At 34.7% G+C, this 11,723-nt stretch overlaps 1 non-coding gene across 1 annotated transcript; it reads right to left on the reverse strand.

Moving 5' to 3' along the window:
- Positions 1-3,014: 3,014 nt before the first annotated feature.
- LOC122127522 lies at positions 3,015-3,121 on the reverse strand. Its single transcript, XR_006151191.1, has one exon. It is a non-coding gene; the product is annotated as a U6 spliceosomal RNA (small nuclear RNA).
- Positions 3,122-11,723: the final 8,602 nt, after the last annotated feature.

Raw genomic sequence — 11,723 nt, forward strand, 5'->3', positions numbered from 1 at the left:
TTTTCTCCACACTTTCAGCATTATTACCTTTGTTAAAAGGTAATAAAGGGCATGTTTTTATTATCTTCAGTACTCCAGACTGGCCTTAGACTTAAATCCAACCTCCTAAGTGCTTGGAATTAAAAGCCTTTACCACCACACCTGATTCCTTTCATTTTTTTGATAAAAGTTACAATAATTATGAAGTAGTATCAAAGTAATTTTGAGTTACATTTCTCTAATGACTTCTGCTCAAAAAGAATTAAACCAGCATAGAAGTGGTATTAAAGAACTTTGTAAACCCACTGGAAATTTTCAGGGCTTTAAGGAGAACATGTCGATTCAGAACTTTTGTCCACTTTTAATCAAGTTTCTTGTTAATCTCATCTTCAATCTTTCTATACAAAATCAATAATTAATTCAAGGTATTAGAAAGGAACAATATTAAGCAACTCCTAACATTTTCAATTTTAAATAACATGATATTGCTTAATGATTTTCTGTTTATGCTTGAGACTATATAACTCACTTTAGTCAGACCTTTTACAAGGCTGTATGCATTTTATTTATTTCACATTGATTGTTCTTTCCAAAGACTACGTGTCTAATTTCCTTGTTTTCTTTCAGTCTCAAGTAGTTCAGATGTCAAATGAAGAATAAATGGACAGAAGCAAACAAAAAATAATATATTTCCCCTCATCTGATGATGCCTTTACAAGAATGAGGAAAGAGTTCATCCAAGGACCTATGATAGGACATCAAAAAGAGAATCCATTCTTCTAAGTCTTTCTTAACTTTGCAATGTAACTTAAATGATGTAAAACACAATATAATGCTCAGATACTTTTATGTTTTATCAGTTTTGAACATTTTCATATGGACTTCACCTCAGTCTACAACATTCCTTCATTATTTTGTCCTGATATTTTTACACTATCAAGACATAAGGTAACAAGTTTGATTTACAGCATGAGAAATAATCCACCTGGCTTCCTTGGAAAAAGAGCATGATCAATAGATAACATTACTTCTGTTTGCTCACTATATACAATGGTTTCTGTAATACTTATTGCATTCTTTTTAGTATTTAAAAAAAAACTGCTGGCTAAACTCAAAACTCATTCATGGAGGTTTATGTTAAGTATTTCACAAGTTTTATTTTCCTTAATTCTTAAGATAACATTTTCTATAATGCTAATGTTATTACCATTTTAGTGTTGGGAAAAATTGTAAGTAAAGGCAGTAAGTGCATGGCCCAAACACACACTGTGAGGAAGGAAATGAGTCAGTTTCCAAAAGTCTTTCAGCAATTCACAAAAGGTAGGTAAAATCTCTCCATTCTCTTACACTCTATTCAATGTTCATATTGTCGAAGAAATAATACCATAGCAATTATTGCCTAAGGTGATTGTTTTCTGTTACATTTTGTCTTCAACACAGACAGTGTTGGTGACATTGGGTTATCATGCACAGAGCTGAGCTTATAAAAGAGACAAATATATTCTGTCCCATTTTTCCAGGATCCATTTTACAAAGTACTAAACTTTAAATATCATCACTTAATTTCTTAAGAATCCAAAAAACAAAAAAAATTCACAAATAATAACTCCAAAATGCTTTAGAAGTAGGAGATGATAAAAGAGGCCCCCGTGAAGTAAACTTTCTTCTACTTTTAAAATTATTCTGAAAGCCTTGTGCTGGTTGGTCACAACTGTAATCCTAACTACTCGGCATATTTACTCAGGAGCCAGAGATCTGTGGATAACAGTGGAAGCCAATCAGGGCAAAATACATTCATGAGATTATTTTTCAAAAATTTCAATGAGCTAGCAAAGGGCCAGGAACGGAGATGTAGCTCATATAGTAGCTCATCAATCTAGAGAGGAAAGAACTAGCAAGACTTTTAAGCCCATTTTTCAAACTGTGAGCACACCAACATACATGCAAGTGCATGAGAACACGTGCACGTGCACACACACATTCATTCAAAATGCCTTCATATCAGTGTTTTGCATTAATTTCGTTGTTAACCATATTATCTGAGTAAAATAAAAGAAATAAACTCTTTCATCTCAGAACATTTTCATATTTTTTATTTTAAAAATACTGTACAGAGAGGTCACATTTACATGAGCAAGTAATGAGTACATTTCCTAACAAGCATTGTTACCTCCTCCTTTATTTTCCCTCTACCGTCCCTTCCCGCCAACCTCTACAAGTACACTCCCCTCCCCCGTTCCCCTGCCTAAATCGTAAAGTTCAGTTTTCAACATAGTGTCTTGTGCATCTCATTGTTACAATGGGTCAACCTGAATCCATATTTAAGCATTTTGTTTTTTTCCTTCCCCTCCCCAAATTACAGGAGCTTATATACAAGAGGTGGGCACACCAAATTCAAATACAGTGAAAACAGGGGTTATAGCATGGGGGAGGAACATATAAAGAAACAAAAAAATCACATAGCCTGTTATAAGTACGTTAGAACAATAGCAATAAAGAAAAAAAACACTTGTGTTCCTATTTGGGGATTGATTTCCCTTAACAACATCTTATCTGGTCATATGTGTATATCCCAGACATATATTAGCTATTAAAAATTAGGGAAACTCTGGGACCTATGTTTCTTTGGACTTGGCTTACTTCACTTAACAATTTCTTTTTCCAAGTCTTTCCGTTTTCTAACAAATTGGGCGATGCCATTCTTTCTTATGGAGGCATAGAATTTCATTGGTATAAATAGTACATTTTCTTGATCTATTTATCTGATGAGGGGCATCGGGGTTGGTCTTATATCTTAGCTATCTTAAACAATACTGCAATAAATATAATTGTGCTGGTAGTTTTAGTACCGTCTTGTTTGTGACCTTTTGGGTAAATGTCCAAATGTGGGATTGCTGTGTCATAGGGGAGTTCTATGTGGAGTCTTTTGAGGAACCTCCATAATACTTTCCAAAGTGGTTGAACAAGTTTACACTCCCACCAAGAGTGCAGTACAGTTCCCTTGTGGTCACATACCCTCCAGCATCTGTTGTTGTAAAAGTATGGAATGGTACAGGAATTTGCCTGTCATACTTGCGCAGGGGCAATTCAAATCTTCTCTTTATCGTTCCAATGTTAGAGTACGTGATGCTGAATAGAGCATAGAACATGTTTTATACATAAAGTGTAATTGATTTTCTTAAACTAGACAATTCAACAAAAAGTAAGTTTAAAACAATTTTCATGAAATTTTAGAGCCATGTACTTCTTACATAAGCACACATTTAAGAATAAAGTCAAGAATGACATGTCAAAAACAAAATAATTCCAGATATTTATTGTTCAAGAGATGTGTAGGAGGAGGAATTCAATTATTCTATACAAGGCACCTGTGATAATGAACACTGCAGCAAGTGTTAAGTTTTGTTAAAAGTTTTAATGGTTTAAATATATTTAATTTTGGGAATTTGCTTATATATGCTAAAACTAGGACTGTTTGGCAGGTAATAAAACTTTTCGATAAAGTATTTAAGATTTATGTTAACAGACATATGCTACTATGTATGTATATTTCAGAGTTTATAGAAACATTACTAATGAGAAGTTGCCAAGTCTTTGTGTAAAGGAGCAGAATAAAGAGTTAAGACTTTGTTAACTACACAGTTTCTGTTAAAACTATAAGGCTTCCTTATTTTATTTTATGTTTTTTAATTTTTGGGGGGTCCAGTCGCGGGGCCTGAACTATGGGCATGGGCACTCTCCCTCAGCTCTTCAGCTCAAGGCTAGCGCTCTACCACTTGAGCCACAGCACCACTTCCGGCTTTTTTCTTTTTGCTTATGTGGTGCTGAGGAATCAAACCCAGGGCCTCATGCATTCAAGGCAAGCGCTCTACCACTGAGCTACCTTCCCAGCCCCTGGCTTCCTTATTTTATATGTTAGCGAGGAACAAATGATGATATAAACCATATACAAATGATTAGATGAGCCATAAATAGTAATCTTAGTGGGTAACTTTAAAGATTACTCATAACCTAAAAACCTCTTGTTGAATATCATAATCTTAGCCCATTTTAAATGTACAGGAATATGAGAAAATAGTAAAATCTAATAGTTAGTACCCTTCAAATACTGAAAACACTGATAATTATTTTAGTTTTATTTTAATCATTAATATTTTGTTATTGGTTTTCCTTATTTGTAGCATTGTTTTCCTAGTAATATAATACAACTTTTTGAAAGTCATCAATATGAGGTACTTTGAGAAGGTTACTGGGATGGCCAAACCATTTTTTATAGGGCATATGAATTTACAAAGAGGAAAATTAAGAACAAAATATTAATTTTAAAAATGATTAAGTAGAGTCTGAATCAGGAGTGTTGATAAATATCCACACCTAAAATCTTAGCCCTAGGCTGAAGCATTGGTATTACAGAGTTGAGGCCACAAAAGTGAGAGACTGTGTTTTGTTTTGTTTTATATTTTGATTTTTCTGGTCATGGGGTTTGAACTCTGGGTCCTATGTGCTCTCCCTCAGCTCCGGGCTAGCACTACCACTTGAGCCAGAACACACTTCCATCTTTTTCTGCTTATGTCATGCTGAGGAATCAAACCCAGGGCTTTATGCATGCAAGGCAGGCACTCTACCACTGAGCCACCTTCCCAGTACCTGAGAGACTATGTTTTAAAAAAATCATCTAAACAATATTTGCTTTCTTCTTTGGGTTATATAATGAAATATATCAATATCTTTTTATGTCTTTGTGAATTGTCATATTTCTAAAGTTATACTAACTTCAGCCACTTTATCCTTTTCAAAGTGATGAAATATTTCTGAGAGTTTGCTTCTGTGAAGATTGTTTGTGCATTTATATTTTCTTCGGAGTCATTTTTATTTTTATCAAAATAACTTTATATTTCATGTTGATGGCTTATCATACATCAAATACTTCCAAATGTAGATGTAGAGTCTAAAGATAGCAGTATGAATATTCTCATACAGCTCTTGTTTATCTGTTATGCACTTTCAGTATTGTGATATTTCTCTTTCTCTTTCACTCTCTTATTTCCTCTCTTTTTCTTTCATGCTCCATGTCTGGTACTTAGAATTTCTGCTGGTCTACTGTTATCCTTCAGAATCCACTGGTGTTGTGGAAACATGATAGAGACCATCAGTTACCCTTGCATTCTTTAAGAGTTATAACAGTGAGTGATGTTATTCTATTCTATTTTAAATGGCAAAACAACAGATCTAGGAATTCCTTTTCACTTTTACTACTATTACAAATTTTATCCCATAGGAATCATTGAGACGATAGGATACTTTTAACCTCTGACCTAAAAGTTCTTTTTCTTTTACAGACTTTTTCTTTTATTATCAGTGAATACATATAATGAAAACAATGCTAACCTATGGAAAGTAGACCGAAGTTATTCAGGGATGAAAAACAAGGTTAATGGGGGAAGTGAGTACAAAAGATACCTATCATACAACAAAGATCCTCAGAGCAGTTTATCATGTACACTTTGTGAGAATGGGAATATGCTGGGAACTATAGATTAAATCACTGAACAACTGATATATATATATATATATATATATATGCACATATATTTATATATGTATATTTATTTGTAAATGAATATATGTGTGTATATGCCCTTATATATGTAGACATGCATGTTACTATACACAAAAATACACACATATACACATGTATACATGCACACATAGAAAAAGACACATAGCTACAGACAACACAAGTTTCACTAGTTGTTGAATATGCCTTAGACAGAATGCTTGGAACCAAATATGTTGAAGAAGTATTTATCTCTAAAAGTTCTTTTACCACTCCTCTTAACTCTTAAAACGGTTTTGACAGATTCGATTTGCAAAATGCAGTACAAGTGATAGCAAGTCACTCGGAAATCTCAGTAAGTAAACCTCATATGGCATCTCCGTGCTCCCCAGGGAATGCTTGTTCTTGTAGACACTCTCAACAACCAAAGTAGCAGGAAAATACCCTGGTACAGAATAAAGTTATAGGGCTTTAAATGACATTCTTCCTTGAGCTCTTTTCCAACAGCCAGCATCAATTCCTAAGCAGAAGAGTGAGTCCTCAGAAGATGGGAGCTCAGCTCAACATTTCACCAACCCATTTGAAAAGTCCTATGTGAGGAATACATACTGAGGTCTTGCTGATTTCCTAGCTAAGAAAATAAGAAAAAATAAAGTATTTTAATGCATTAAAATTTGAGAATAATTTGTAACCTGTCAATAAATGTATAGAACACAATTATAACAAAATGAAAAAAATGATGTGCATATGATTTATTTGCTCTTGGACTTAGCGAGTGATTTTAGGTGTATCTACACAAGTAGAAGCAGCATAAATCAAGCCAGCATTTCTTCATTGAGATACAAGGAAAGGATACAGGTTGACCCATTGTAACAATGAGATGTACAAGACACTCTATCAGATGGGGGGGGGGGTGGAGGGAATGGTTGAGGGGGTGTGGAGGGAAGGGATGTTATGGGAAAAACCAAGGAGGGGGTAAAAATGTTCAGTAAGAAATGTACTCATTACCTTATTTATGTAACTGTAAACCCTTTGCACAGGACATTTACAATAAAATATTTATTAAAAAGATACAAGGAAAATTTCTGTACTTATAGGAAGTTGTATTTGTCAAACAATATCAGTAAGGCATTGGTTTTAGGACCACAGGCATATTAAAATTTTTGATGCTCAAATTCTCTACATGAACACAGTATATTATTTACATTAGAATCTGCCCACAACCTAGTACAGTGTAACTGCAATGAAAACTTTTACTACATTCTATGTTTGTAATGAAAAATAAAATCATATGCACTATCAATTCATACAATTTTTTCAGATAATTTTTTATTGTGAAAATATCGTAAGCAGTGGGTCCAATTACATGTGCAAGGAAATGAGTATATTTCTCATCAAGCTTTTTTGCCTCCTCCTTTGTTTCCCCTTCCCATCCCTTCCCATATCATCCCCCCACTCCCCCTCCCCTTTAATCCCCCCTAGACAAAGTTGTAAAGTTCGTTTTTCGACATAAATCTTGTAAATCTCATTGCTGCAATGGGTCCACATTTGTTTTTTCCCTTCCCCTCCACAAATTATACCAACATAAAATACAGTGAAAGCAGGGTTATACCTTGTGGAAGGGACATACAAAGCAAGAAAGAAATCATCTTATAACTATGTTAGAAACAATCATAAGAAAGAAAAACATTTGAATCCTTTCTCTGGGGTACATTTCGTTAAACATTAACATATCTGAACGTTTCCGCATGTCTCAGATATATACTAGGGATTGCAAGTAAGGGAAACCAAGGGAACTATGTTTCTTTGGGCCTGGATTACTTCACCTAATATACTTTTTCCAATTCTTTCTATTTCCTAACAAATGTGGCAATGTCATTCTTTCTGATGGAGGCATAGAATTCCATTGGGTATATAGACCACATTTTCTTGATCCATTCATCTACTGAGGGGCATCTTGTTTGGTTCAATATCTTAGCTATGGTAAATAATGATGCAATAAACATAGTTATGATGGTAGCTTTAGTATGGTTTTGTTTGTGATCTTTTGGGTAAATGCCTAAAAGTCTGATGGCTGGGTCATTGGAGAGCTCTATGTAAAGTCTTTGAGAAACATCCATACTAATTTCCAAAGTGGCTGAACAAGTTTACACTCCCACCAACAATGCAGTAAGGTTCCCTTCTGTCCTCATCCCTTCCAGCATCTGTTGTTATTAGAGATCTTGATTATAGACATTTTATCTGGGGTGAGGAGGTATAACAATGTGGTTTTTATTTGCATTTCTTTTCTGGCTACGGAGGTTGAGCGTTTCTTCATGTGTCTACTGGCCATCCTTCTTTCCTATTCACAGAAGTTTCTATTTAAGTCTTTCATCCACTCATTTATTGGGAAGTTGTTTCTTTGAGGATTTGTTGTTGGGGGATTTAATTTTTTTGAGATCCAGGTATACTTTAGATATGAGGCCCTTGTTCTTTGTATGGCTAGTGAAGATCTCCCAATCCATGGGCTTTCTATTGATCTTGCTAGCTATGTGTTTGCCATGCAGAAGTTCTGCTATTTTATGCAATCCCATTTGTCCATCCTTTCTTTGATTTGTTCTGTTTCTGGGTCCCTTTAAAGAAAATATTGGTCTGTGCAAAGGAGACCTAGGGTTTCTCTTACTCTATTCTTTAAAGTTTTCAGAGTGTCTGCTTTGACTCCGAGGTATTTGATCAATTTGGAGATGATTCTGGTGCAGGATGATATATAAGGATCTAGATTTCGTTTTCTACAAGTTATTTACCAATTTTGCAAGCACCATTTACTGAAGAGGCTGTCTTTTTTCCTTTATAGTTTTTAGCTTCTTTATTGAAGATTACAGTGTTATAGGTCTGTGGATTCATTTCTGGCCTTTCAATTCTATTCCATTGGTCTGTTCTTGTGCCCGTACCAAGCTGTTTTGATTATTATAGCTTTGTAGTAGAGTTTGAAGTTTGGTATTGATATTCCTCCAGCACTGTTCTTTCTGTTAAGGATTGTTTTTGCTATTTGGGTCCTTTATTTGTTCCTTGAAGCATCTGGTAGGAATATCGATAGGCATTGCATTGTATTAGTAGATAACCTTGGGAAGTATTGCCATTTTCACGATGTGGATCCTTCCAATCCAGGAATATGGGAGATTTTTCCACTTTCGAATTTATGTTTTGATTTCCTTTTTCAAGTTTTTAAAGTTTTCATCACAGAGAAATTAAGTTAATTCCTAGGTATTTTATTGTTGTGGGGCTATTAGAAATGGAGTTGCTTTCCTGATTTCAGCCACACTTTTATCATTGTTGGCATAGAGAAAAGCCATTGATTTTTGAGGGTTAATTTTATACCATGTTACTTTGCCAAAGTATAGAATCAGCTTGAGTCACTTGGGAGTGGAGACTGGGGTATTCATTAAACACAAGCTAATGTCATCTGCAAAGAGAAAGAGTTTTATTTCATCTTTCCCTATTTGGATCATTTTTATATTTGCCTCTTTTCTTGTTGCTGTATCTAGTCATTCTAATACTAAATTGAAGTGGAGAGAGTGGACATCCTTTTCTTGGTCCTGAGTTAAGAGGAAATGGCTTTAGTTTTTCACCATTAAGTTTTATGCTGGCTGTAGGTTTTTGTCATATACAGCCTTTATTGTATTGAGGAATGCTCTCTGGATTCCTAATTTTTCCAGAACAAAGGGGTGTTGGATCTTGTCGAATGATTTTTCTGCAACTATTGAGAAAACCATGTGGTTCTTATCCTTGCTGTTGATGATGCGATAAAATATACCAATTTACTTTGTTATATTGAACCTGCTTTGCATCCTTGAAGTGAATCTTGTTTGATCGTGGTGTATGATTTTTTGGATGAATTGTTCAAGTCAATTGTCCAAAATTTTGTTGAGAAGTTTTGCATCAACACTCATCAAAGAAAGAGAACAAAGAAATGGGTCTATAGTTCTCTTTCTTTGATGAGTCCCTGCCTGGTTTGGGGATGAGGGTTATGATGGCTTCATAGAATGATTTCGGTAGTGTACTTTCTCCTTCAATTTCATTGAAGAGTTGAAGGAGTATTGGGGTGAGCTCTGCCATGAAGGACTTATAGAATTCCGCTGTAAATACATCTGGTTCTGGGCTTTTCTGAGATGGGAGGTCTCTTATTACTGTTTCTATTTCAATGTTTGATATGGGCCTGTTAAGACGGTTTAACTCATCTTGGTTTACTTTCAGCATTACGATATTTGCTAGGAAAACGTCCATTTCTGCCAGGTTCTCTAACTTACTAGTATAAAGATTTGAAAAGTATTACCTTTAATGTTCTGAATCTTGGTTGTTTCTGTATTTATGTTTCCATTCTCATCTCTGAGTTTATTTTTTTATTGTATTCTCTTCTTTTTCTCATAAGATTTGCTAAGGGTCTGTCAAATTTGTTAATTTTTCAAAGTACCAATTCTTTTTTTTTTTTATTCTTTCTGTTTTCATATTTGGATTCTATTTTTTTTTAATTCTGATGTAATTTTAATGATTTCTTTCCATCTATTGTATTGGCGTTTATCTTGCTCCTCTTTTTCAAGGTGGTTCAGATGTCTCATTAAATTGTTGGTTTCAGATATCTCCAATTTGTTGATGTAGGAACTCAGAGCTATAAACTTGCTTCTGAATACTGCCTTTGCTGTATCCCAGAGGAGTTGGTAATTTGTGTGTTCATTTTTGTTGAATATCATGAACATTTTAATTTCCTTTCTCATCACTTCCGTGACCCACTGGTGAATCAACAGTGTGTTGTTCAGCCTCCAAGTGTTACGGGACTCTCTTTGGTGGCTTTTGGTGTGGAGTTCTAATTTTATTCCATTGTGTTCTAAACGAATGCAAGGTATTACTTCAATATTTCTGAATTTAGACAAGTTTGATTTGTTACCTAAAATCTGGTCTATTTTGGAAAATGTTCCATGTGCTGGTGAGTAAAACATGTATTCTGATGCTGCTGGTTGAAATACTCAGTAGATGTCTGTTAAAACTAGTTGACCTATGCAGTTGGTTAGGTGTGCAGTTTCTCTATTGAGTTTATGAAGAGTTGATCAATCTAGTGGTGATAGTAGTGTGTTAAATCCCCCAACACTTAATGTCTTTGTATCTATTTGATCTTTGCAAGAAAGTAGTGTTTCTTGCATAAATTTGGGTTCTCCATTGTTTGCAAATAGATATTCAGAATTGTAATATGCTCCTGAAGGAGAGATCCCTTAATTAGAATATGATAAACTTTTCTTATCTCTTGTGACTAATATTAATTTGAAGTCAATTTTTTCAGATATTAGGATTGTAACTCCCACCTGTTTATGGGGGCCCTTTGCTTGGTAGATTTTTTGTTTGTTTGGTTTGTTTTGTTTTATCATGAAAATATCATAAGAGGGTTTACAATTACATATCCAAGATAGTGAGTAAATTTCTTATCAAGCATTGTTGCCTCATCCTTTGTTTCCCCATAACATCCCTTCCCATTTCCACACCCCCATCCCTACAGCCCCCTACCACCCCATCCCCACCCGTCCATCCCCTACCCCACCGAAGTTGTAAAGTACATTTATAAATATAACGTCTTGTAAATCTTATAGTTGTAATGGGTCCACCTTTAAGCCTATTTAAGCAGTTTGTTTTTTTCTGTTTCCCTCCACAAAATATATCAACAACAAATACAGTGAAAGCAGGGCTTATACTCTGGGGGAGATACATACAAAGCAACAAAGAAATCATCTTATAAACATCTTAGAAACAATCACAGGAAATTAAAAAAATTGAATCCTTAACATGTGGTTCATTTCACCTAACATCAAGTTGTCTGACAGTTTCTGTTTGTCTCAGATATATACTAGGTATTGCAAATAAGGGAAGCCAAGGGACCTATATTTCTTTGGGCCTGGCTTACTTCACTTAATATAATTTTTCCAAGTCATTCTATTTCCTAACAAATGGGTCAATGCCATTCTTTCGGATGGAGACATAGAATTCCATTGTGTATGTATACCACATTTTCTTGATCCATTCATCTACTGAGGAGAATCATGGTTGGTTCCATATGTTAGCTATGGTAAATAATGCTGCAATAAAAATAGTTGTGCTGGTAGTTTTAGTATGGTCTTGTTTGTGATCATATGGTTAAATGCCCAAAAGTGGGATTGCTGGGGCA

Source organism: Dipodomys spectabilis, unplaced genomic scaffold (genome assembly GCF_019054845.1).
Source record: "Dipodomys spectabilis isolate Male_0828 unplaced genomic scaffold, ASM1905484v1 ptg000301l, whole genome shotgun sequence".
Taxonomy (NCBI): domain Eukaryota; kingdom Metazoa; phylum Chordata; class Mammalia; order Rodentia; family Heteromyidae; genus Dipodomys; species Dipodomys spectabilis.